This window comes from Monodon monoceros, unplaced genomic scaffold, assembly GCF_005190385.1.
Source record: "Monodon monoceros isolate NGI ecotype Baffin Bay Population unplaced genomic scaffold, NGI_Narwhal_1 Super_Scaffold_6, whole genome shotgun sequence".
Lineage (NCBI taxonomy): Eukaryota > Metazoa > Chordata > Mammalia > Artiodactyla > Monodontidae > Monodon > Monodon monoceros.
In genome coordinates this window covers 34,814,635-34,842,281 of record NW_021703783.1, presented here as the reverse complement: position 1 = coordinate 34,842,281, position 27,647 = coordinate 34,814,635, and the positions used below count along the sequence as shown (strand labels likewise).

Here is a 27,647-nt window from a genome sequence, read left to right as displayed (position 1 = left end):
TCTCGAATTATGTCTATAAATGGTTTTCAAGTACAATCCAGTATACAAATCAAGTTACAACCAGAAAACTCAGGAGGAAAGAGATGCAAGCAGCAACAAAAACAAAAGGGTAAAAGTAAAAACACACTCAAAGGAGCTCCAGATATTGGAATTATCAAACACAAACAGTATTTTTTCAAAAATCTATATGTATTTGCTTATCACATGTAAGAGCACTGAAAAACAATGACAAAAATAATTATTAAAGGCAGCCAGAAGAAAAATATGACAATTTCTTCAAAGGTGTAAGATAAGAAAGATATTTAAGTACTCACAAGAAACCATGGAAACAGAGGTAATGGGATTAAATTTTCACTGTGTTCTAAGAAGATAACATCAAATTGAAAACTCAACATCCAGAGTATATCATTCAAAACTAAAAACGTAATGTGAAAACCAGAAACTATTTTTTTAGGTTTAATAATTATTTTATTTATAAATTTCCACCAATCTTGCCAGTCATATTATTCTGGATATTAGAGATGGATTAAATAGTTTTTTCTTATATTCATCTATATGAAAATTCTGGGAAAAAAGAGAAGAATTTGGGGATTAAATCCCAAATTTAATCCAAATCAAAATTCCAACCCTTTTTTTTAACTGAAAGGAAGTGACAATATCATTTAAAAAATGTAAATGCAATAATCAAATAAGTTATGGAACCATAAGACAGGAAAAAGGCAGAGGCAATTATCTTGATTCCATCTCTTTTGCAATGTCTGTCTTATTCATTGCTCCAAAACAGTATGTAGCTGGCACACAGTAGGGGATAATGTTAACTCAGCTAAACTGAATTCTTCCAGTCAGTACTTTCCCCAGTCTAACATTATTTCTACCAAAGTTTATATCCTATTAACACTCTGTGGTAACAACAGGAGAGAACAGTAACATTCTGAGCACACAGCAGGTATTCAATAAATGTTTGCCAAGTACACAAATCAAGTGTAAGTTTATTTTCTAGATTTAAAAACCTCCATTTCTCTAGCTTTTCCTCATGTGATCTCTTGTCCAAACTTTGATCCCCTTTGGATCCATTCCAAACTATCCTCATAACGTTTTAGTTTCTCCGCAAATTAGACAATGCACCCAACCCTGGGGGATCTAAATTTAACCTACCCACAAATAATAAGTGTACTGAGAAATTCTAGTATTTTTAATCTCCATTGAATATAAATGCTATATAGAAATCCATAAATACTTCTATAAACAATATTGTCAGACCATGTAATCCATTTCCTAAGAATAAAATATATAATTAGAAACAAAAGTACTGAATTTCCTTGTTTATACTTTCTTTGAGGCTGATCAGGTAATGATGAGCCAGTTCTAATTTAATTAAACATTTATATAATCTAGTGATTACATATTATTATGATAGTTCATATTCTCTCAGTATGTTGAGTTTTTCAGCATATACTATTGATATCCTTATCTTTATGCTTTTAAAATCAAGATACAAAATGATAAAATTACAAAGCTATAGAAACATAATGACAATGTTCTTTTATCAATACAACCCAGTTATAGGTATAATTCTTTTTTCTTCCTTAAAATCACCCAGCAATGTGGCTAGTAAAAGTGACCATCAACAGGGACTTTTCTGGAAGTCCAGTGGTTAAGACTTCACCTTCCAATGCACAGGGTGTGGGTTCGATCCCTCGTGGGCGAGCTAAGATCCCACATACCTTGTGGCCCAAAGACCAAAACATAAACCAGAAGCAATAATATAACAAATTCAATAAAGAGTTTAAAAATGGTCCATATGAAAAAAAATCTTTAAAAAACAAAGTGACCAGCAATAAAATATACAAATACAGCATACAAAAATATCAACATTTTCATTTTCAAATAAAAATTCACAAAGGTTCTCAAGAAAATTGAGTTATCAAGCAAAATATAAACTTTTAATATTAAAAGTCTAAAAAATTTGTAAACTACCAAAATGCTAAACTATAAAACAATTTTATAAATATACTATTTGCTTCATTCTAGAAGAACTTTAATAAACATTTAATAAATTTTAATAATTTAAAATTTTATTTTAGTATAATTGTACATCTGCATATATTACTATATAGACAGACACGTGCACACCTGTACACAACATGCACTAGAGCAGCATTTCACAAAATGGTAAGGAAGAAGAATAAGAAATGATTTGGGGAGGGCAGAAGGCTGCGGCAAAAAACTAACATTGATTCATATGGTGATAAATTGGTTCTCCTTACTTTCAATCCTTGGTATATCAAAACAGTTTGATGCTAGTATTTCTTTGGCACCTCTCTAATAACTCTAATCTCCCTTTTTAACATGAGTAAATATCTAGGAAATAGGCTCATTGTTGCCTTTTCACTCTACTGGATTTTTTAAGTTCTCTTCTTTTTCTGGCAGGTGTTACTATTTAATGTGACAATGTATTATTTACGTTTTAAATACAGTTATTTAAGTAATAAGGAACATAAGTTAAAGAAAAATATTAAGGAAATAAGAGTAGAGGTGATATAGTAAAGCAGAGACTAAATCTTCCACAGTAACAAAACCCTCAAAATCTCACTGGGCACGTGCCAACAGAATAAAGAATACATTTCACAAGCTCTTCGTATGTAGGTATGGACATGTGCCTAAATTCTGGACAATTTTAGGTCTAAACAAAGTTACCTATGGCAGCTTCCAGGAACCTTCCTTAAAAGAGAGCTGGCATCCACCCTCTCAGCTCTCTTCTTCATTCCTTTCTCCTCCTGCTGGCTAGAATACAGATAGATGATGGCTGAAACTAAAGAAGCCAACCAGGTTTATAAGGTGACCTTGGCAATGGAGGCTATGCATGGCAAAGCAACGAGGTAAGAACAACCTGGATCCCTGAGTATTTTGTTTGACAGAAGTACAATACTAGCCCCTTTTCACCTACTTCCAGACTCTTAGGTGATGGCAAAATAAGACACTTCTGTAACATTTAAGTCGCTGTTGTTTGGGATCTCTGCTATCAACATGCAAATCTAACCCTATCTGCAAATTATGGAATATAAAAAATATTGTCAAAATGGTTATGCAAATGATTAAAGTTGGAAAACAATAAACTAAGGCCCTGAAGTGCCCAGGGTAGATCACTGTCAGTCCCTGAAATTTATCAAGTGATCCACTAGCCATTAGCAGTTTGAGTTATACAAGAAATTTTGAATATATATGTCACAAATTTGAAATGTAAAATATTTATTTCCACAGAAATTCTATTATATTCTATGTTCTTAAAGGTTGAACACAAGTTACAAGGACTAGCATTCAGTTCATCTTGACTACAGTCAGAGTTGAAAAATTACTGTTGACTTAGTTAAATTTGTACTTTTTCATTATTCTTAATGTGTTTCATCGTATCTCCAATTCACAAAATTAAATGGCCATCTGAAAAATTATTCACTGATGTGTAAAAATGTTGAAGAAAACAGTACCAAACCCCACCATACAGATTAAGATAATTAATGTCAATAGGGAATGACTCCAGTGCACTATCGTCTCATTTCTATCTAGTTCCAAAATATTTGTATGACTCCATGTACACATTAAGCAGTCACTCCCATTTCCCCTTTACTCCCACCCCTAACAACCATGAATCTGCTTTCTGTCCCTATGGATTTGCCTATTCTGGACACTTCATATAAATCAAATTACACAACATGTGACATTTTGTGTCTGGCTTCTTTTACACAACATCATGTTTTTGAGGTTCATCCATGTGGTAGTATGTTATCAGAACATTCCTTTTGTATGGCCAAATAATATTCCACATAATTATATTATTATATCATATTTTGTTCATCCATTCATCAGCTGATGAACATTTGGGTTATTTTCACTTTTCGGCTGTTGTGAATAGTGCCACTATGAACATTCATGAACAAATTGTTTGAATACTTGTTTTCAATTCTTATGAGTACTACCTAGGAGTAGGATTGCTGGGTTACAGGATAATTATATGTTTAACTATTTTAGGAACTGTCAGACCTTTTCTACAATGGCTAAACAACATGCTTCTTGATCTCAAATCACTGTTGAAGAAAGTAGTGAAAATAGTAAACCTGTTCAATAGCAATCACTCACTATACATCATGTCAGTGCTGTTTTAATAAAATGGCAATGAATGAAAGACTTAGCTTTTCTACACTTAAATGTAATCTGGCTGTCAAGGGGAAATACATAAGGTTTTCAAATGGTGAAAAATTATTTAAATTTCATGATATTCATATCTGTGAAAATCATTTCTGTGGTTTTACAAATTATTTGCTCAAGTATAATACCTTGGGTGATATATCTAATATTTTGAAATGTCTAAGAATTACTTCATGCCTGAAATACCATGATTTTTAATACTAAGGTTTCTTAAGAAGTCCCAATATTAAGTTAGGGACTCTGAAAGATAGCTGAAGTAGTCCCAGGTCAGTAGTAACACAATATAAATCCTTTTCCAAGAAAATGCCTCAGTTCAGGCACCCAGGTTTTCAATAATGATGTCATAAGCAGAGACCACCTAATACACATTGAAACAAATTACCATGAGTGCTAGACAGCACAAACAATAACCAATTCATCAGACATAAAATATAAACATGGAGGAAATATTTAAAGAAATAAAATGTGGAATTAGAAAGTCAAGCAAGCAACAAGAAAAACATTATTATTATATATAAAAAAAGATATATATATATATATATATAAAATATATACATGCCATTAGGGTCCTCAAAGGATGGAATAAATAGTACAGCAAAAAAGATTTGAAAAGATAATGTTTTACATTTTTCAGAGCTGATGGAAGACCCAAATGATATAAGAAGAAAATACAAATCCAGCAGAACAGATAAAAAGCAGCATATATCAAGTGCGTGGTAATAAAACCCCACAAAGCCAAAGAAAAGGAGAAAAATCTTAAAAGCAGCCAAAGAAAACATGCAGATCACCAACTAAGAAATGACAGTTGGACTGATGCTAATTCATCACCAAAAATTTCAGGCAGAAGATAGTAGAGTAACATAATCAAAGTTTTAAAGTTCTATTAGAAAAAAAAACCTGTCACAGAAAATCACATCCTCAGCAAAACTACCTTTCAAGAACATGGACGGAAAAAGAACTTTCAATCAAAAACACTGTATCACCAAAATATCTACACGAAAGGAAATGCTAAAGGATGTACCTCAAGAAGAAGAAAAGCAATACCAGAAAGGTCTTAGAGTGTCAAATAAACGGTGAACAAGTAAACTGGTAAATCTATAAGTAAATGTAAAAAACATTCAAATGTTCAAATGAAAAATAAATGGGGACCCCTGGGTAATGGTTATAATTGATAATGATTCACTGAGTTGTACACTTATACTTTTTGTACTTTTGTTTGTAATATGTTTATCGACAAATGTTTGCTCAAATAAATATTTCCCACAAAATAATGAAGTTCATATAAAATAATGAAGAGAATGTCTTAAAAAAAAAGAGTTGAACTGTCCAAGAATACCAGCATTAAGAGCCACAGAAATAGAAGCCATAATCAGAGATCTGGTTGAAAGTAATCAGAGTGAAAGTGTGCTAAGGTCATTGTTCAAGAGCAGATGAAGTTATAACTTTAAGACTCTGTTAATACATATGGCAACATTTCCCGGGAAGATTCTAAAAATGACAGAAATAGAGCGTACAATATCTAAGCCAGCTGTGTTTATCAATGGAATAAAAAGCAAATAAACCAAAACATATGTTAAAGTATTTTTTAAAAAATATAGAAAAAGCAGGAAAAATAAACAAAGATAGTAAAAACAAGTCTAAAAATAACAGTAATCAAAAATAATAAAAATGAAAATTAATTCAAGAGTTTATAGCCAGATAATGACTGAATAAAGAAACAAAATTTAAAAAGATACATTATTTATTTTTAAGATTGCTAATTCTTCTTTTAAAAAATTTTTTTGTTGTTGTATTTATTTTATTTTTGGCTGCGCTGGGTCTTTGGTGCTGCGCGCAGGCTTTCTCTAGTTGGGGTGAGTGGGGGCTACCCTTCATTCTGGTGCACAGGCTTCTCATTGCGGTGGCTTCTCTTGCTGCAGAGCACGGGCTCTAGGCACGCGGGCTTCAGTAGTTGCGGCACGCAGGCTCTAGAGCACAGGCTCAAGAGTTGTGGCGCATGGGTTTAGCTGCTCCTCAGCATGTGGGATCTTCCCGGAACAGGGATCAAACCCGTGTCCCCTGAATTGGCAGGTGGATTCTTAACCACTGTGCCACCAGGGAAGCCCCCTTTTTTTTTAATTTTTAAAATTTATTTTATATATATTACTTTTGGAAGATTACTAATTCTTACATATACACAAAGGTTCAAAGGTTATACCAGTTATATTCTAGTCACATAAATGGGAGCTGCTATATCAATAGGAGACATAATAGGTTTAAAACAAACAGTATTATTTGCTTTAAGGAGGGTCACTATTTAATGATAAAAAGTTCAATTTACCAGAAAGACATGATAGTTCTAAACTGGTATGCACTAATAATATAACCTCAAAATATTTAAAGCAAAAGTTGTTAGAATTTACAAACACAGAAATTTAGAAATCTACCACTATGGAGGGAGATTTCAAAGCATCTCTTTTATTTATTGATAGTCCAGACAGACAAAAAAATTAATAAAGATATAGAAAGGTAAAATGATTATCAAGCTTAATCTAACAAACATTTAAATTAGAGAATACATATTCTTCTCAAGCACACGGGGAATATTATAAAAATTGACCACCTACTAGGCCAGAATCACATAGACCACATCCTTTTACCACAATGCAAATATATGCAAGAACTCAGTAACAAAAGATAGACAAAGAATTATTGGCCCAGCGGAAGGGCTTTAAACCAGAGGAACCAGCCTGAGATCCCATGACCTAACTTAAATATAATCCAAAATGCACCTGGTCTTCCAAAAGGCAAACAAAAACACCACCACTCCCAGGGCAGGCAGCTGAGGAGGATGGTGTTCTATTTGGTTTATAGGACAGTCACATGCTGTCAACTAATATTTTATAGATGAGTAAATTGAAACTTAGAGTAGTGGGTTTTGGAGCCAGGATTTGAGCCCAGTTTGTCTATTTATTGAACCCATAAACTTATTCACTATTTTGAACTTTGTAGTGGGACTTTAATAAATGTTGAATGAGTGAATATAGGTTATCGAGCTTGCTTGAGCATCAGATCAGCAGAATTGAGAGCAAATGAACAGAACAGTTACATTTCTGATGTGTGTTACTCTAAGTTTGTAGTCCTTTGATAATACATACATAGTCCTTTCTTAAAGGGAACTGCTTTAAGACAGGTGACTATCATCTAGACTCTCATAAAAGATTACCAGTAAGTCTACACTTATTTTCCACAAAAAGTTATCAAACAACACGATATGCTTAAGTAATATTCTTTTTTTTCCAGAATTCCTTCCCTCAGTGCTAAAAAATTTAAAAAGATGCTGGGAGGGCTTCCCTGGTGGCACAGTGGTTAAGAATCCGCCTGCCAATGCAGGGGACACAGGTTCGAGCCCTTGTCCGGGAAGAGCCCACATGCCTTGGAGCAACTGAGCCCGTGTACAACTAATGAGCCTGCGCTCTAGAGGCCGAGAGCCACAACTACTGAAGACCGAGCTCCTAGAGCCCGTGCTCCGCAACAAGAGAAGCCACCACAGTGAGAAGCCCACGCACCGCAACGAAGAGCAGCCCGCACTCGCCACAACTAGAGAAAGCCCGCGCACAGCAACGATGACCCAATGCAGCTGAAAATAAATAAATTAAGTAATCAATTAAAAAAAAAAAACAAACAGATGCTGGGAAACCTTCAGTTTGGGGAACACAAAAGAAAAGGAATTTCCTTGAAACTTTTCACTATGTATTATAAACATCCACACTCAAAGGGAAGAAAAGAAAAAACAAAGAGAAGTTTCCAATTAAAAATATTAATGAAAATTTCTGCTTCTACATGTCTTTCCTTCAAAGTTTTCAGAAAGGCACTAAAGTTAGTTGAATGTTCCCGATAATGTAGGAGACCTCTTTAAAAGAGAGGGAAAAGAACTACATAAAATCATGAACCTTGGGTATTTGTCCAATAGCAGTATTGTGATAGAAGGAAATTTCTATTAGAAATCTTCTTTCCAGGTATTACTTCCAGGCATTAAGACATTCATTCGAGATTCATCTGTAGTCAATGCTTGATCTTCATGAAATGCTATTAATGATACCATTTTAGAGAGTAAATATAGGTTTCATATAATACATCAAAATTTATACTTTCCATAGACTTCCCTGGTGGCGCAATGTTTAAGAATCCGCCTGCCAATGCAGGGGACACAGGTTCGATCCCTGGTCCGGGAAGATCCCACATGCTGCAGAGCAACTAAGCCCGTGTGCCACAACTACTGAGCCTGCGCTCCAGAGCCCAGAAGCCACAACTACTGAACCTGCATGCCACAACTACTGAAGCCTGCACACCTGGAGTCTGTGCTCCACAACAAGAGAAGCCACCGCAATGAGAAGCCCGTGCACCTCAACAGAGAAGCCTCCGCTCACTGCAACTAGAGAAAGCCCATGCACAGCAACAAAGACCCAACACAGCCAAAAATAAAAACAAATAAATTAATTAAAAATAACAATAAAGTGTATGCTTCAGTGGTTTAAAATAAAAGATATATGCATCCCCATGTATACTGCAGCATTACTTACAATAGCCAAGATATGGAAACAAGCTAAGTGTCAATCAATGAATATATGAATAAAGAAAATGTGGTATACATACATAATGGAATATTCTTTAGCCATAAAAAGAATGAAATCTTGCTATGTGCAACAACATCACGGACCTAAGGGTGTTATGTTAAGTGAAATAAATCAGACAGAGAAAGACAAATACCATATTATTTCATTTATATGTGGAATCAAAAAAAAAAAAAACACAAGGGAAAAATCCATACCACATGAAGCTCATAGATACAGGGAACAGATTGGTGGTTGCCAGAGGTGAGGGCAGGAGGGTGGGCCAAATGGGTGAAGGGAGTCAAAAGATATAAACTTCCAGCTATGAAACAAATACATCATAGGGGTGTGATATACAGCATGGTGCCTACAGTTAATACTGTACTGCATATCTGAAAGTTGCTGAGAGACTAGATCTTAAAAGTTTTCATCACAAGAAAAACAATTCTGTAACTATGTATGTTGATAGATGTTAACTAGATTTACTGTGATGACCATTCTGCAATATATTCAAATATCAAATCATTATGTTGTACACCTGAGTAATGTTGTAGGACAGTTATATTTCAATTTTAAAATGTAATCATTCACAATTATTTGGAGGACTACTTTTCAAATACTACCCAGGAAGACCTGGGTATATCTTATCTTCTGAAAGATTTCATAAGTTTCTCTATTAAAATACAGACATATTGGAGCCATAAGAATATACTTAAATACAATATAAAGATGGGCTATAGAATCAAAACTACATGTGAATCCCAATGCTACCATTTATTGGATATATGAACTTGAGGTACATGATTTAACTTATCTCATCCTCAGTTTCCCTATACGTAAAATGGATACAACATCTACCTAACAGTATTGTTTGTTGTAAAGGAGATGGAGAATAGAGCTAAGTATATTATATGTCATGGATATAATACGTAGTAGCTGCTAATATTATGTTAACATTCTCAGTGATATCTAATAAAGTAATGTTACAGAATCAAAAATATACGCTCTCTCTAAAGTTTCAAATTTAAATATTGAGTGTACACTATAAATGCTTGATCAGATTAGAAAAGCAAGGTGTATGAAAATAAATTCTAATAGGCAGGGTAGAAAAACAAGAATAAAAAACTTTGGAATCAGTTAAATCTTGTTTCCACTTCTAGCTTTGTCCTGTGACTGTGGGTGCCTAGATAAAATCAGGATAATAATCCATACCTTCATTATTCATTATTGATTATTCTGAAGCTTAATTAGGGTAATATGTACTAAAAGCCTAGCTTTATATTACGCCTGTCCATTTAAAATTTTTACAGTCTAAGGAGAGAAAAGTGAGCTTTAGATAGCTTGAAAAATTTTTTAAACTAAAGATTGACAAAGCATTAGAGAAATGATATTATAATTATATTACGTGAATACTATGTGGATCAGGAATAGAATCTATACAAAATTGACTCTTTTCTTCAATTATAGGTTTATAAACAAACTTTGTACATCTTTTTAAAATTTAAGTTTAAACTGCTGAACAAGGAGTAGTGCTAGGAGTACTTCACAGTGCTGTAAGGATTAAATCAGACAATATATGAAAAAGAATCATTTGCTAAACTCTTAAGTGCTATACAAATTAAAGACATCTACTATCTTCTTTCGGAAACACTTTACATCCTTCCCCTCTACTCCCTTACGGAAGAAGTCTTTCCCTTAACACAACTACTCTCTTCCTCCAAACTTGTATATGTCCCGTGGAATATAAGATCTGACAAGTACTATCTATGCTAGTATCACCTATACTTACAGTGATTATCCTCCATATTTTATAGGGCAACACCAATTTCAAATATTAAATATTAGTGTCATACTATATCAGAATATGTATTCCAAGATTTGGTTGAAAGAGTATGGTCACCACACTTACATGGATTAATCCACACGCTTTCCCTTCTATGCAGCTTTCTCAAGGATTCTCTACCTTCAGGCTAGGTTCTTCTTACTTTAAGTAACCAAAAGGATCAAATGAAGTTGTTTATTACCTTTATTTTTCATTGGTGATGAACTAGAAATAGAAAAGTTGTATTTTGTAGAGGAAAAAAAGTGTACAGTTTAAATTCTATTTATGAATATAAGTTATGCAATAGTATATACTTATAAAGAATTATAATGTACAACCTTTATGGTGACTCAGAGCTTGACAGTGTTTCTCCACAGAGTTAAGCATTCAATAAATGTTTTCTCTGAAACAACTTTTATTTTCATGGTCCTCTCTATATTACACATAGTATATTAACATCCAATATCTCATTGGATTTTCATGTTAGGATGATATTTCTATTTTAACAATAATAAAATATAAGCCCTAAGTACCAGTAATCCATCTAAGGTTTTTTTCCAGTAACCTAAGGCCCTGGCACTTAGGCCTTCTGAATCATAGATCATTGTCTTATGTTATAAAGTAAATTAGCAGGTAAGATCATTCTCCCTCCTGCCAGGGAAAGAGGCCCAAATTCCTGTGCCTCTGACAAGGAAACTCAATTCTAACTGAATCCTTTCACTTAATGTAACTAATGATTATGATGATGACATCAGTTACCAATTAGGAAACACCTACTATGAGATAGGTATTATTTAAATCCATTTAATAAGTTAGAAAACTGAGGACTAAAGAAGTTAAATAATTTGCCCAAGGTCCAAACTAGTTAAGTGATAGAATCAGGGCTTAAACTTGTTTAACTTTAGAGCACTCTAGTGCTCTTATCCCTATAGTTTACTGCCTTCATCTCTTCTTGCCATCACCTCCATTTTGACAGAAAGAATCAAGAAAACCAGAAGGCAGGATTCTTAATAGCCTGAAGGACTTACACGAAATTCTCTGGTTAGAACAAGATTTTCCTTTCTTAATGTCCATTACAAGTTTCAGCTGCTTACTCATAATTAGGTAATTTATTATAATATAAAGATCTAGGTTCCAAGTACCAGTTTCTTAAATAACTAGTTGTATGGTATTAGGCAAGTCACAATCTTTTTCAACCAGCTTCCCCATCCAAAGAAGGAGTGAAGTTACTGAAAACACAGGCTGGGGGGGATTAAGTAAGGTCTGTGCGTAAACTAGCTGTCTAAAGAAAGTTAAGGGTTTGAATAACTTCTCCTTCCTATGCAGACTGCTTCCAAATGAATCAAGAATATCACAAACACAAACAAAACCATCGAACACAAATATATACAAAAATAATATAAAGGCATACCCATCAATTCATTATTTAAACTCTTTCATCAATATAATTTCTAATTCTGCTAGCCCTCTTTCTGTATCACATGACAAGCTATGTTCTTTATAAAAGAGCTAATGTAGCATATGCCAAACTCCTTTAATTCCAGAATTTCAATTTATAGCTAGTTATCCTCTTAAACCTACTCTCTCTCCCCTTCCAAAGCATCCCTTCTTCATCCTTCAGATTTTTCCTTTAATTCTCTACAACTTCTGTGTTAATACTTTTAACACGTTCCCTCCACTGGTCATTTTAACAGTTGCTGAGGAAGCAGCAGGTTTCATCTTGTACCAGAATAATGCTTCCAAAACTGGTCCACAAAATATTTGCTCTTCAAGCTCTTAAACTCAAACAAAAAGGATTCCATGGTCAATTAACTTTGAGAAATACAGGTTAAACAGTTTTCTTTAGCTAAAACCACTTAATATGTTACTGTGTGTAGTCAATCTCTAAGTAGGATACAGCAAGCAGTTTTTCTCAGATTCACAGATCCTGCTGGAAATCCCCACCTCCAAACCTATTCACATCTAACAGGGCAGTTTGTGAAATGTTACCCTGGGAAATGCAAGGCCTGAAGGAGATGAATCATATTAAATCAGCAGAGATCACCTCCATTTTTAAAAGCCTGAAAACCAGAATTACGGTAAGGCTCTTCAAACCAATCCAAGATATAAAGCACTTGTCAGAAAAATTATAACAGCTGAAGTGGCAGTACCTTATGTTGTCTGAAAATATATCCATTAATCTCGTGATACTTGGTACTTAAATGCAAGGTTAGCAAATAATGACTGCTGATAACCTGAACTTTTTCCAAAATAATAATGAACATTTTATGCTCTAACTGTTTATTTTATTGAGCAAACTGTTCAATTCCGATAAAATTTGAGAACTGAGGGTTATTCTTAACTGGAAAAAATTTTTAAGTCCCAGAGAAAATCCAAGGTAAGGCAAACTTCAACTACATGAATTTTATTATTTAATGTTTGCTCATTATGAAATCAAAGAAGCCTCAAATGAAACATTCACATCTAGGCGTGGCATAATTTGTGATTTTTGTACACAAGCTTAAAAGCTCCAGGAAATGTCATGCAGTCATTTAGGGGTTAAACAATACTTGCCCCTAAATTCTGTATCCCTTATTTCAGTGTTATGCCTAGAACAGTACCTTTTCAATATACCTTTAGATAAGTAGGCACTTATAAGTGAGTGCTTTTCTTCTATACTTACAAGTATATGTGCCTAAAAAAGGTGCCTTTCCTATACACCAATAAGTAAATCCTTCCATAGAAGTAGTACAAGTTACAATCAAGAAGACATCTTTCAGAAAGTTCAGATATGTTGAAAATATACATAAGGTTAACGTGTAAAATATTGAAAATAACTCAGTAAATTAAACATTAAATATGGGACAAAAATGTACAATTTTGAAATTCTATTAATCAAATTTTTCTTATATTTACACTGATACTTTATCTCTTCTGAAACTATCATATTGCACTTAACTTGATAAATGCATAATTACTTACAGATTGTGTGTGTGTGCGCGTGCACATACGCACACACACACAATCTCCCATTTCAAAAGTAAAGCTTATGAAATATATAACCCAATCTATAATGGCATTATCCTGGCTAACTGACTTCCTTTATTAGGTCTTCTTTCTATTACAATTTGAAGGTGGGTCTTCATGGCTGATCAAGTACAGTGATGTACTAACAAGTTCTCTGTAGCAATACTCAACACTCCATAGCAGTGGTTCTCTACTAGGGCCAATTTTACCCTCTAAGGTATATCTGGCAATGTAGAGACATTTTTGGTTGTCACAATAGAGATGGGATGCTACTGGCATCTAGAAGGTAGAGAACAGGGATGCTGCTACACAACCTACAATGCACAAGGCAGCCCCCAAAACAAAGAATTATCCAGCAAAAGTGTCAAGAGTGCAAGAGTACCAAGATTGAGAAACTCTGCTCTATGTAGTAACAGTGTGTTCATTCTAAAGGAGCCATGTTCACACCATTATACAAAAAATACTCTAAATAAAAAGACCTATTCCCTTCCTATTCAAGGCTGCCATATTAAAGAATGTAGCCAAATTATGAACATTTATAGCATAACACCTGAAATAATTTGAGCCAATGAAGGTGCCTGTGAGTTAGGAATCTTCAAGAGGGAGAAAATACCTAAAGTTAGCCACCAATCCTTATGCCCATACCTTGCTAGTTATTTTGTATGAAGCTTATTCTTTACATTCTTTGAGGTTTTTTGCACATCAGTAAAGATTTTTCAGGGCTTTCACACTTGAAAGTAATTTTGCTAGATATAAATCCACACATTACCCCTTGGCTCACATTTTCTTTCCTTGAGTATCTTAAATGTTATTCCATTTCTTCTAGCATAAAGCATTGCTGTTAAAAAGTCTGATGACAATCTTATTTTCTTTCCTTTAAAAATCATTAATTTTACTAGCATTTCTATCAGCTGTCATTGTTCTGGGTCAATATTTTTGGATATACTGTACAGTGTATCTTTTCACTAAACAGTTTCAAATCTTTTTCTTTTTTAATTTTAGGAACTTTTTTTGAATTACACTTTTTAGTATTTGTTTTGTTTCCTTGCTTTGGTTTTCTTCTATAGGGACTTGCATTATCTATAACATTATTTGCTTTCAATATTTGTTGCTTCCTCTTGAATTTTTTATTTATTCTCTCATTTCTTTGATTAAAATTTTCTGTTTTCACCTATTGTATCTCTTTACACATTACCTATAATGTTTATTTACTCTTGAATTTCTTCTAGATTAGGGATCATTTCTGAAATTTTATATTTTTTCTACTTTTTCTTGAGTTCTATCACCTAATTTGACCCTTTTCTAATTCCAATTTATGTTTTTCTTTCATATATTACATCATTTTCTACATTTATTGCAGCTTGTTTCGAAACAGATTATAGTACTCATCTATTTGGGCATGTCTTCCCAACTTCCAGTCACTGTCTTTAAGAAGTCATTTTGCTCCTTATTCTCTTTCTCCTTTATAATAAGTCTGGATTTTTCTTCTATCATTTTCTTTTTTTTTTTTTAATTTTATTTATTTTTGGCTGTGTTGGGTCTTCACTGCTACGCACGGGCTTTCTCTAGTTGCAGCAAGCGGGGGCTACTCTCCATTGCAGTGTGCGGGCTTCTCATCGCAGTGGCTTCTCTTATTGCAGAGCACGGGCTATAGATGTGCAGGCTTCAGTAGTTCCAGCACGCGGGCTCAGCAGTTGCGGTGTGCGGGACCTAGAGCGTGAGGGCTTCAGTAGTTGCGGCACGCAAGCTTCAGTAGTTGTGGTGCACGAGCTCAATTTAACAGTATTTGATAGAATAAGATACAATTTTTCATTAAGGAAACTGACGATAATTTTTAAATGTGATAACGATACCTAGTTCTGACAAGTGTATTCCTTAATAGGCATCTTACATACAGCTGGTGGAAGTTAAATTAGATCAGTGTTTTTGGATGGCAATTTGGCAATGCACATTAAGAATCTTGAAAACATTTATATACTCTGACTCAGTAATTCTCCATTTAGGAATCTAGAAGGAAAGTATAAGACAGATAAAGATTTACAGGTTTACAAGATAATGATTTATGAACAGGAAGGTTCACCACATAATTTAACATGGGAAAGAAAAATGGCAACTCAAATATTTGACAATATAGAAAAGTTAAATAAAATGATGACATACAAATAGGAAATTATTAAAAATTATCTTAAAGACTAGTTACAGATATGGAAAAGTCCTTGAAATTATACATCAGATTTAAAAAATAATGAAGGATATGAGGGCTCTCAATTTTAAAAATTTATTTTTTTAAAGGCTGGGAGAAAATATACCAACACATTAAAAGTGATTATTTCTGAATGGTAGAATCATATGCGATTTTTAGTTTCTTCAAATATTTTTTCAGAATTTTCCACGTTTTCTATAACTAACAAGTGTTAACTTCAGGATAAAAAAAGAGCACATTATTTTCCAAAGCACTGAATTTGGACAGTTAAATAAAAGAGTCTGAGTTTTAATTCTGAAATGTAACATTATTATTTTGTAAATGAACATTTATTTTTTCACTAATTTAAAAAAAGGTATTAAATAGAAATCCTGAAAAGATTCATTTTCTTACTGAGCTAAATATCAAATATACTATGCAGTAAGCTACAATTACTGTATATAACTTCAGAGCAAATAGAGATCAATCCAGACCCTGTAGTTTTTGTGTTTTTATTAATCACTATTTCTCTCTCTCTCTCTGTAGTCTTTTTATTACTATCTCTCTCTCCTTCCCCTCTACTTCCTCCCCATCTCTCTACATCTCTCTGACTTCTCTATTTGCCTATATACCTACTAGTCTCAGAAATAGCACTAACAGACATCCAAGTACAAATATCCTTGGCTCTATACAGAGTTATGGGGGTTAGATGCCCCAAAGTTGGAAGTAAAACAAAAAAAGCAAATTAATAACATACAAGGTTACTCCAGTCTGCCATCTATATCCTAAATCTTTAATAAGGTGTTCTCTGAAAAAACAGGCATTATCTGGAATTTTAATCATTCTTATTAGAAAAATTACTGAATAGTCTAGTTTATTAAAATATCTCACTTGTTCAGTATATTATTAACTTTAGACATAATAGTCCCTGAACCTAGGACCCTACAATCTAAGATATCACTAAGAAAGGCTAATGTATGAACTAAACTAACATTTAACATATAAATTAGCCCATCAAAAAAAATAAATATAAGACATATACATACAGCACCTGTACTGAAAGGGACTTACAGGTCAGGCTCAACCTGAGTTTAGTAGTACGGCCTGCACATGAAAAAATAAAACTTATAAAAAGAAAAATAATGTCATTGGTTGGAATACCTCAATAGTCATGCACTGTCTGTACAATAAGAAGCAAGGCCCAAAGATTTGAAAGCTATAGATAGCACAGCTTTGTAAATTTAATGTTATCATATCTCCTAATATTATAGGTAACAGACTCATTTCAATGGTAACTCAGTCATTATGTATACATTAATTAGAGCATTAGTACTAATTAAACTACAATTTAAAAAAATAACCATCTTCAAATAAGCTATTTTTGGTACCCAACTCTGGAAATCTTTTTTTCTACCATTATTTAAAATAATGTCTCTGCACTATATACATTTACTACACCATGATCTTTTAGAGTACAGTTTAAGATATTTGTCTCTTTCAACAGTTATAGTTTCCAGCACACTCCCTCTCAAATATCTATTATCATCACCCTAATTTCCATTTTAGAAGTTACTATGGAAGCGTGCAGGTGCACACGTGTGTGTGTTTATATATTCCTTGATTTCATGCCTCAGAAGTCTGTTTAACTCAGCAGCCCCTAAGTACCAAACAATTATATTTCCACAATGCAGGAGTCTGAATTAAATCTCTTGAGGGCTTTATTTAAAGGTGATCCCTTGAAAAAATATTTCTCAAATCTGCCTAAGAAGTCTTTAAGTACTTTATATGTGCTACCTGAATTCAATCAATAATTTGGACAGTTTATCTTCCCATAAATAATACAGCTTTAAAATGTGGAAAGAACAATAAGAATACAAGTGCACTGCATTAAAATAAACTCAATTCAGCAAGACACTCTCTGTTGAGCAGTTCCCAAACTTTATCAAGCATCAGAATCACCTGGAGGACTTGTTAAAAAAACAGACTGCTCAGCCCTAACCCCAGAGTTTTTATTCTGTAGATCTGAGATGGACTCAGTCTGAAAATCTGCAGTCTAACAAGCCCCTAGATGATGCTGATGCTGCTGGTCTAGAGGCCTCACTTAGAGAACCACTGCTGTAGAGTCTCATGAACTATACTGTCTGAAATAAAAATTTTAACTTATGTCAAAAGTTTTCTAATTAGAAATAAAATACAGATCTAAATATCTGCAAGCAAATATCCTCTTTTCTAGCACTGTATTAATTAGTTATTGGAAGTAAAATCTTTCAGAGAGAGACAGTACCATTTGGATTATCACCAATGACTCCTATAATAACAGAGGTTAATAGCATTCTTCAAAAGGTAAACAGTTTATCTACTAGAAATTACTGAGATAAATGTCAGCAATGAAGTACTTCAAGCAGATCAGAGAAAAAAGCCCTGAATAACTTATAAAATGAAAAGACTAGTTCCTTAATATATTTAAACTAAGCTCTATTTACATCTCTCTGGTAGTGGAACAAACACAGTATGGCTTTATGTCAGACATATGTAAGGTTGAATCTGGCTTTACCAAACCGTGTAGCTCAGGTGACACTGGCTGAGGTAATATGACCTATATAGTATCTCTCTCCTGCTTTGTGTGTAGAGAGTTCCAATATGGCAGAGCTTTATAATGTCTGCCTTCCTTCCATGAAACTACTGATGTTCAGAGCATCAAGTTATAAAAATAGGAATGAATAAATTTTCATAAGGAGTCAGAAGCTTCTGAGAGAGAAGGAGTTGAAAACTTAAAATTCTTTTCTCATCTGGATGAGAAATAGACATTTTGTAGACTGGGTCAGGCATGCAGAGCAGTGATCCAAAACAGTTGTTCTAGGTTTTCCCTGAGATGGCAGACACCTAAAGCTTTCCAGGGCTAGACATTCTGGTGGCTAGTTTAGAAATACTGGCATGGAAATATCATAGTTGAATCAAACACTAGAAGAAAGCACCATTTCCCCTCAAACCTTCCTCACTGCTCACTGCATGAGGGCAAAATCACCTAAATCCTGGAGTCTCAATCTCAGCACTAGTAACATGTTGGGCCAGATAATTTGTGGGAGGCCATCCTGCACACTGTAAAATGTTTAGCAGCATCCCTAACTTCTACCCACTAGATGCCAATAGCACTCACCAGTTATGGCAATCAAAAATGTTCCAGACATTGCCAAAAGTTCCCTGGGGGCCAAAACTGCCCCCTATTGAGAACCACTGTCCTAGCTTAAGATCAAGAACAACAGTAAACTCAGAATGTCTTCAAATAATCTAGATTTTAGCTACAACAATTCTCTGGCCATAATGCCTGATAACTTAAGTACTCACTCATTAAATGATATCTGTTACCATTATCATTTTGTATTAATACGTGGTTGTGTGCACTGGCAATAACAGCAATCTGAACAACCAGCTTCCCGTGATAGTTAACAAAAAGGCTTTGGAACTTGGAAGGCAAAGAGTTTAATCTGAGTTCCACTGGTGCTGTATATTGGGACACTAATGGGAAGTCATTGTTTATATCCCAAATGGTAAAAAAAGGATGCCCAACATCCTTTCACACAAATTCACACACACACAAAGGTGAAAAAGATAACAATAGTTGACCTACCAACCTCAAAAATTTGTGAGACTGAAAAGAGATATATCCAAATGATCTTTGACAAATATGCTATACAAAAGTAAATAAAGTCCCCTGGAAAAACTGTTAAGCTAAAATGTAAAGAAAATATAAATGAAAAATAGAAACTATAAATGAAAAAAAATCAATAAATTCCACCCTACTTCACACTCTAACCTTACCCAAAATGACCCAAGGAACACGTACACATATTTTATTCTTATAAAAGATCAAAACGCTAAAATTAAATCATTAGAAACCTGAAAATGGAGAATTTATTAATGCCTTCAGACTGACAATATTATCGTATTAGAACCAAGAAATGCAACTAGTATTTGGTATTCTCTCGTAAACTCAAAACCTCACAATTCTGAAATAAATTCTGATTCAATCATCAATAGGTCTGCCTTCAAAGGCAGTCACTAAACAAAGCCACTCAGTCAATACAGTATTCTTCAAGAACATGTATAAACTAAAGTCTTATAAAATAGATAAGGATAATGAATTCAGGAAGTCACCATATGGAAAGAAGTTTCCACTCAAACTGGGGATCCTTAATTTTCCAGTCACAGGGAAGATAAACACCATACTGCCTTTCCTCTGATGCAACTGTCACCCTCTCCACTCCACCAGGTGGATACACATGCCCCCAACTAAGTCTACTTTGGCAAGAGTTTATGAAGAACTGGTAGTAATTTTTCTTTAATTTTTGATAGAACTCACTAGTGAAATCATCTAGCCTGGGCTTTTCTTTGTGGATAGTTTTTTTTATTACTAACTCAATGTTTTTACTTTAGATTATCTTGAGTCAATTTTGGTAATTTATATTTCTAGGAATTTCTCCATGTCATCTAAATTATCTAACTTATTGGTATATAACTGTTATTATTCTTTTACAATCATTTTTATTTCTGTTAGAATGATAGTAATGTCCTATCTTTCATTTTTAATTCTAGTAATCTGAATCTTCTCTTTTTTTCTTTGTCAATGCAAAAAAACTTTCTAGCTAAAAGTTTTGTCAATTTTATTGATTTTTCAAAGAACAAGCTTTTGCTTTTATTAATTTTCTCTATTATTTTGCTATTCTTTATTTCATATAATTTCTGCTGTATATTATTTACTTCTGCTTGCTTTAGGATTAGCTTGCTCTTCTTTTCCACCATCTTAAGGTAGAGATTAGGTTACTGACGAGAACTTTCTTTGTTTTAAATATACATTTACAGCTATAACTTTCCCTCTAAGCACTGCATTAGGTGCAGTCAGGTTTTGGTATATTGTGTCTTCATTTTTTCCATCTCATATTATTTCCTGAATTCACTTCTGATGTCTTCTTTGACCCACTGGTTATTTAGGAGTATGCTGCTTAATTTCTACACATTTGTGAGTTTCCCAATCTTCTTTAATTACTAATGTCATTCTTTTGTTGTTTGAAACTTGTTCTACAGCCTAGCACACAGTACTCCCTGGAAAATGTTCCATGTGCATTTCAGACAAGTACTATTCTGCTATTGCTGGACAGAGTGTCCTATAGATGTATGTTGGGTATATTTGGTTTACAGTGCTGATCAAGACTTATACTTCCTTGTTAATCTTCTGCCTAGTTTAGTTGTTCTATCCAATATCAAAAGTGGGGTACTGAAGTCTGCAAATACTGCTGTTCAACTGTCTAATACACCCTTTATTTCTGTCAGTTTTTGCCTCATGTATTTTGGTGCTTTGTTGTTAGAATCATATATGTATAATTGTTATATCTTCCTGTTGGATTGACACTCTTATCAATATAAAATGTCTCTTTATCTCCAAGAACATTTTAAAAATCATTTATTAAAAGTCAATTTTGTTTTACATTAGTACAGTCACTGCAGCTTTCTTATGGTTGCTGTTTACATGATATATCCTCTGCCAACCTTTTACTTTTGATCTATTTGTATACTTGCTTCTGATGTGTGTCTCCTATAGACAGCATATGATTAGATCCTATATGTATTTTTTATCCAATCTGACAACCTCTAACTTTAGTGGATTGTTTAACCCATTTACATTTAATATCATAATTGATATAGGTGTATTTATGTCTGCCATTTTACTTTTTGTTTTCTGTGTCTTTTTTATTCCTCTTTTCCTCCTTTACTGCTTTTTTTTGCATTAAATACTTTCTAATGTAGCTTTTAAATTTCTTTAATGATTACATATATATGTATATATATTTAGTTATTTCCTTCCTTCATGTTTGTTCTAGGGCTTCCCATACATACCTTATCAGATTTAGCTCCAGATTTATACTAAAACCAGTGAGATTTAGAAATGTTATTCCGATATAGCTCTATTCCCTTTTACCCCTTTCTGTGCTATTACTTTGCATATATATAATTCTATGTTATAAAATCAACAAAATGTTAATACTCAATCTATAAATGTTACAATTGTTATAGCAATTGTTATGATTATTACTTTACATAATGTATGACATTTAAAGAAGCTGAGAGATGAAAGGAGCAAGTATATATTTATAGCTTTTGTTACATTAACCTCAAATTTATCAATTCCGGTTCTCTTGATTTGTTTCTGCAGATTTAAATTACAATCAAGTTATTTCTTTAGTTCAATGCAGCTTTGTTCCCATAAATCTTCTTTATGCTGTTATTGGCACAGATACTGAATTTCTGTGTTACAAGGCCAAAATACATTATATACATACTGTTTTACACAAACAGTTCAGAGAAAAAATATGCATTTATACTGTCTTTTATTATTTTTATATATGTTAACTTATGATTACCTTTACTGGTGCATGCATGCGTGTGTGTGTGTGTGTGTGTGTGTGTGTGTGTGTGTGAGATCAAATTACTATGTTAAGTCATTCGAATTTCAGCCTGAAGAACTTCTTAGAAGGTGGGTCTGCTAGCAACAAGTTCAGTTTTATCTGGGAATGTATTTATTTCATCATCATTTCTGAAAGACAGTTTTCCTGGACAGAGAATCCTTAGTTGACAGTTTTTTCCATTAGGTACTTTGAATATGTTATCTCGCTGCATTTCTGACCTCTGTATAATAAGTCAACTTAACTTTATTGGGGTTCCCTTGTAAGTGACAAGTTGTTTTTCTCTTGGTGCTTTCAAGATTTTCTCTTAGACTTTCTGCATTTTTACTATAATGTGTCTTTTTCAATCTCTTGAGTTTACTCTTCTTGGAGTTCGTTGAGGTTCCAAAATACATAGATTTATGTTTTTCAATAAATTTGAGAAGTTTTCAGCCATTGTTTCTTCAAATATTTTATTTCTGCTCCTTCCCCCACCCCTTCCTCCACTAGTATGTTATATGTTGATACACTCAATGGTGTTCCATATTATTCTGAGACTCTGTTCATTAATCTTCATTGTTTTTTCTCTGTTCTTCAGACTGAATAATCTCTATCAATCGATCTTCAAGTTGGCTAAGGCTTTCTTCTGCCAGTCAAATCTATCATTAAGCCTCTAGTGAATTTTTACTTTCATTTAGTACTTTTCAAATCCAGAATTTCCATTTAGTTCTTTTTTATAATTTCTATCTCTTTATTGATATTCTCCATTTGATACATATTATCATCATACTTTACTTAATTATGGTTTCCTTTCTTTTACTCACTGAGAGAGTAAATTCTTTGAGTTCACTCACTCTGAATAAATTCTCTCAGAGTGAGTTCTCTGAACATATTTATAATGGCTACTTTGAAATCTTTGTTAAATCAACATTTGGTCAATCTCATTCTCAGTTTCTGCTGCCCATCTTTTGTTCTAGTGTATGGGTCATACTTTCCTGTTCCTTTGCATGTTTCATAATATTTTGTTGGAAACTGGACACTGTAGATACAATATTGCAGCAACTCTGGATACTGGTTGCCTCCCTCTGGGGTTTGTTATTGCTATTCACTTGTTTATTTATTTAGTCACTGACTGGACCAGTTCAGTGAAGTCTCTTCGTCCACATTCCCTCAGTGTGAAGCCCCTGCTGATCCTCTTCAGGAGGCACAGCTTTGGCTTCCCAAAGTTACCATGAGGTGACAGCAGTTTGGGCAGGGTTCCCTATCTTTTTCCCTGGCCAAACTCAGCTGTTAAGCACCACTAATTGCCAGCTGATTGCTCTATTGTTTTCAACAAGCCCTGAAGCAAAGCCTGCTCCACAGATGACTGATCCAAACAAATCTGGGCTCCTCTGAAAGGATAGTTCCCAAGGGCAGTGTGGGAGATTTATTCTGACCCCAAGGAGGTCTCCTTTCAGCTCTTAATTCCTTGGTTCTCTCCAGCAAACTAGGCAGCCTATAGTTTATTTCCAGTGCATCTACCAATCCCCTCCTAATTGCCTTTCACAACCTCCACTGTTTTTCAAAGCACCCTTAAACTTGAACTTCTCTGCATAGTGTCGCAAATTAAGTTAGTTCCTTTGGAAAGAGATGCAGAGCTCTCTATTTTACAGCCTGGTTCTCCCCCTAGGCAAACTCTCTGAGCCATTGCGCTGAAGCTGCAGGTAGGGATAGTGGCACACTTTTGACTAACAAGTCAACTTTGGGACCTGAACACTAGGTGGGGTTGGGGGTCAGTAGCCTCAGGTCTGCTCAACTTCCCTCTCCCAGTATGCAACTGCTGCCTTAAGAGCTGAGGCATGGGTGATTGGGGTACCAGTATTCTCAGTGGCACAAGGAGAGCCTCTGTGGCATGAGTGGGAACTGGGTAGAAGTGAGCCCCTGCCTCTCAGCCCCACTTGCCCAGAACTTAGCCCCAGCAGCTAGGAACCAGAGGAGAAAAGCTGACATATTGCTCCTCTCAGGAAGATATGCTAGACTAGGGGGTGTGTTCTTGGCTGCACCAATCTGGAGTGGAGTTTCCATCTTACTAAACTAGGAAAGGGGAAAGAGGAAGTAAGTCTTGATTCAAACACCACAGACTTTGGTTATTCTTACCATGTTTTAGCAGATTTTATTCTTTATTTTCGGTATGCCTATAGGACCATTTCCAGAGACCTTAAATGACTGCTTTAAAAAAAAAACAAAACTATTTTCACCATTCACTGGGAAGCACGTCCACCGAGAACCTCCTGCCAGAAGTGGGCTGTCCATACAAAATCTTTAACCCAACTGTCTCTTAATATATTCTTAATGCATCTTCCTCATCATCCCCCTCCCCCAACAACGAGATGACTACCAGCAGCAACAAAAGTTTTTCCCTCTTAGCCCCAATGAGAAGGATGTATGAACTATATCTCCACAGATATAACCCATATCACATACCATCACCACCACCACAGTTCCCAGAACTCAGTTTGTTGGTGTTTTTTGCCTTGCTATTCCTGACCGGTCATTAGAAATTTCCTCATTTACTGGATTATTCAAAGCATGGAACAAACACTTATTTTAAATTAACTCTATAAGAAACCATTTAAACAAAAAATGCCAGTTATATTCCCCTAAATAGTCCTCTTTTGTAAATACAGATTTTCACCTACTTAATTTCTCCAAAGAAGAAAATATCCACTTATAGAAACCAGACTTAAAGAGTGGCTTTAAGCTATTTAAGATACAATTATTTAAATTTAACTACTGAAGAAGATCCTAAACATATAAAAGCTGCATTTTGTATAATAAACTAGTTTTCATTTCTACTGGGAATTCCCATTTATCAAGAGGACCTAAATGACCAATAAAAATATATTCAACAGGATTATTTTTTCTGAATATGGCGAGGGGAGAGAGGAAGCAAAATAACAAGCATGTTATTTTGAGACTGAAGTGACACATTAGTCTTATGTTGGAATATTAGCATTAGCTGAGCTACAGGATTACCTATAAGATACTACATACATCTAATATTGAAATATTTGGGTAAGCAGCAGATAAATATATACATAAAGGAATAAATCTCACTTGTTTATACCCTCTTTGGAGAATGAAAACTATCTTTTAAATGTGAGATATAAGATTTCCTGAAAAAAAAAAAAAAACCTAAAAAGCATGGAATTAAGGCACATAAAAGTCTACCTACTGGAACCCATTAATTAGCTTGTAAATCATAAATCCCCAAAGCAAAAAGTACAGATACAGAGGTTAAAAGGAAAAACTGGGACTTCTACTTTCAGCTAAGATAGAATATACTGATCAGATTTTATGGAAATGTGGATCTACAACAAAACACTGAGAGAAATGGAAATGGTAACAATGTGAAAAAAACACACAAGGCTTTTTTTCTTAATATTTAAGTCTCTTTAAAAGATAACTGTTTTTAAAAATTAACTACCATGTAGTGCTTAGTTTACAACATATGTAGAATTAAAATATAAGAAAATTAACAGCACAAAAACCAAGAGGGGAGAAATGGAAGTGCACTACTATAAGGTACTTATACTATATGTGTAATATCATCAGATGGTAGACTACAGTAAGTTAAAGCAAGCACTAAAAAAAAAAGTTATAACTAATACAAAAACAAAGGAGATAAAAATGAACCATAAAAATACCCAATCCAAAAGAAGGCAGAAGAGGAAAAAGAGAACAATGAACAGATGAGACAAACAGCAAAGAACCAGCAAGATGGTGGATTTAAACCTAACCAGATCATTAGTCACATTAAACGTAAATGGTTTAAACACCCACAGTTAAAAGGCAGAGGCTGTCAGACTGGGCAAGGCAGGGTAAGGACAACCCAATTATGTTGTGCCTACAAGAAATACACTTTAAATATAAGACACAAATAGGTTAAAAGAAAATGGAAAAAATATATATACCATGCTGACAGTAGTATTAGAGTGGCTATATTAAGAGACAAAGTAATTTCAAATCAAATAATATTACCAAGGATATAAACAGTCAGTTCTTGGTCAAAAAGGGGTAATTTTACCAAGAAGACACAAAATCCTGAATGTTTATGTACAAAATTAAAAGAGCTTCAAAAATACATCAAGCAAAAAGTGATAAACTGCAAGGTGAAATAGACAAATTCATAATTATAGTCAGAGATTAATACTCCTTTCTCAATCACAGAACAAGTAGACAGAAAATTGGGAAGGATACATTAAACTTGAACAATACTATCGACATACTTGACCTGACTGACATTTATAGACTACTTCAACCAACAACAGCAGAATAAATACACTTTCTTCTCAAGTACACACAGAACATTTACCAAGACAGACCACATTCAAGGCCACAAATCCAATCTCAATAAATTTAAAGGAATTCAAGGCATAAAAGTACACCCTCTGACCACAACAGAGTGAAATTAGAAATCAATAACTGAAAGATATCTGGAAAATCCCCAAATATTCAGAAACTAATACTTCTAAATAACCCATGGGTCAAAGAAGAACTCAAAGGGGAAACGAAAAAGTATGTTGAGTGGAATGAAAATATAAACACAACAAATCAAAATTTGTAGGACATCATTAAAGCATTACTTACAGGGAAAGAGATAGTATTTTTAGTCCGTATGTGACACCATATGCAAAATTTACATCAAGACAGACCGTACGTTTAAATGTAAAATCTATAACTATACATCATTCTAAAATATATATGTATATCAAATCATCATGTGTTATACTTTAAATATAAACAATTATATTTGTCAATTATTCCTCAATAAAGCTTTTTTAAAACCCTAAACCTATAAAACACCTAGAAGAAGAAAACAGGAGAAAATATTTGTGACCTTGGATTAGGCAAAGAATTCTTAGATACAAAGTCAAAGCCATGATACTTAAAAGAATAAATATTTACAAATTTACCTTAAGCAAAATTTAAAACTCCTCCCCTTCTCAAAAAAATATGAAAGGACAAACTACAGACTGGAAGAAAATATTTGCAAATCACGTATCTGACAGTATTCTGAATATATAAAGAACTCTCAAAAATTAAATATAAGAAAAACAACCCAATAAAAAAGTGCACAAAGAATATGAACGGACACCTCATCAAAAAAAGATACATGAATTCCATATAAGTACATGATAGGTACTCAAAATATACAGCATTAGGAAAAAGCAAATTTTAGTACAATAAGATATTACTACACACCTACCAGGATAGCTAAAATTAAAGACTGACCATCAAGTGTTGGTGAAAATGTGGATCAACTAGAACTCATACCAAATGCTATTTTACAAAATGTAAAATACTATGATCATACTGGAAATCAGTTTGACAGCTTCTTAAAAAGTTAAACATACACTTACCAT

The 27,647-nt window shown here is 33.8% G+C and overlaps 1 protein-coding gene across 2 annotated transcripts in view; it reads right to left on the bottom strand.

Annotated features, from left to right (window-relative positions):
* ARID2 (AT-rich interaction domain 2) overlaps window positions 1–27,647 on the bottom strand; it is a 168,112-nt gene that overhangs the window by 107,213 nt on the left and 33,252 nt on the right. The window lies entirely within an intron of this gene.